Source organism: Pyxicephalus adspersus, chromosome 4, assembly GCF_032062135.1.
Source record: "Pyxicephalus adspersus chromosome 4, UCB_Pads_2.0, whole genome shotgun sequence".
NCBI lineage: Eukaryota > Metazoa > Chordata > Amphibia > Anura > Pyxicephalidae > Pyxicephalus > Pyxicephalus adspersus.
In genome coordinates, this window is record NC_092861.1 from 110,431,109 (window position 1) to 110,432,664 (window position 1,556).

Here is a 1,556-nt window from a genome sequence, read left to right on the forward strand (position 1 = left end):
AAAAAAAAAATAGTGTATAATGTAATGTAATTGTACAGTAGCTTATATAATATATATAATACACTTATATGTATATTATATAAAGATTTCTTTGTATTGGACTCAATACAGCTTTTTTGTATTGAGTTCAATGCAAAGGTATTTGAATTTCCCGCACTGCCTCCCGCCCGCACCGACGCATGCAGCGACATCACCGTGAAACCCCGAAGATCGTCACTGCACACGTCGGATGAAGAAAGAAGAGGACAGACATGTCCGGAGGAGCTGCGTGGACAAGGTAAGTATTTTTTTTCAGTTGTAATCTGATTGTCATACAATGTTGTATGAGAATCAGATTGCAATATAACGCTTGTTTACATTTTTAGCTACCCCGACCTTGGTTCGGGGTAAACGATAGTAGCAAGTTTACTTACCCGGAACCAAGGTCAGGCTAAACGCCCGGGTGGTTTATATTATTATTATTACAAACTATTTATATAGCGCCATCATGTTATGCAGTGCTGTACAAGGTCATTAGTCATGTCACTAGCTGTCCCTCAAAAGAGCTCACAATCTAATGTCCCCACCATAGTCATATAACTTTAGTACAGACTAAGGTCAATTGTTTGGGGGGAGCCAATTACCCTAACTGCATGTTTTTGGGATGTGGGAGGAAACCCACGCAAAAACTGGAGAACCTGAAAATTTCATGTAGATAGTGTCCTGGCCGAGAATCCAACCTGGGACCTAGCGCTGCAATGGCTAGAGTGCTAACCACTGAGCCGCTGTGCTGCCCAGTGGCAGCATCTTTTTAGCAACAGTGCTTAATTTAATATATTTGTATCACAGGAATTTCATCATACAGTACACCATACTGTGAATATGTAATATGGCATTGCCTTGTTATGCCTACATGTAGCATATACATTTTTGCTTGTAGGCTTTACATCAGTTATTTGCAATTTATAATATGTGACTACTAAATATAACAAGAATGCATTCAGACAAAGAGAAATTCAATATTTTGTGAAACATAACATCAATGGTGGTTATTTCTGTTGGATCTAAATCTTTTAGGGGTTTATTTGCATTTTTGGAAAAATATGTGAATAATGGGTGAAAGTTGTATGAGTCCTAAGGAGCAGAGCCATGGCTAAACTCTGACTCCTTTTAGTGAATACTGAATTTTTTCTTCAGACTGGTTAGGTGATGTGCTATGGGTAGAGGGTCCTCAATGCTGTAGAGAATTGTGTTGACACAATAACATGCTTTTTGCACCATGTTGAATAATGCTGGGTCTTATTTACCCTAAAAGACTAAGTCATTTAGTGGCAAAATAGGATTACTGCGGGGGGGACAGCAGCAGAGAGGTTGTAGGTATTGCTGCCAAAGCTATTTTGTGTTTTGCATTTTGCTTCTTATTGTTGTAAAGTTTGCCCAGAGTTTGGCTTCAAAAAGTTTTCGAATTAAGAAGGTGAGGCAGTGAGTCTGATTTATTAAAGCTCTACAACACTGGATAAGGGGAGAACCTAGGTGATTCTGCAGACCTGGTATATATCTGGTACAGGACTGAAAAC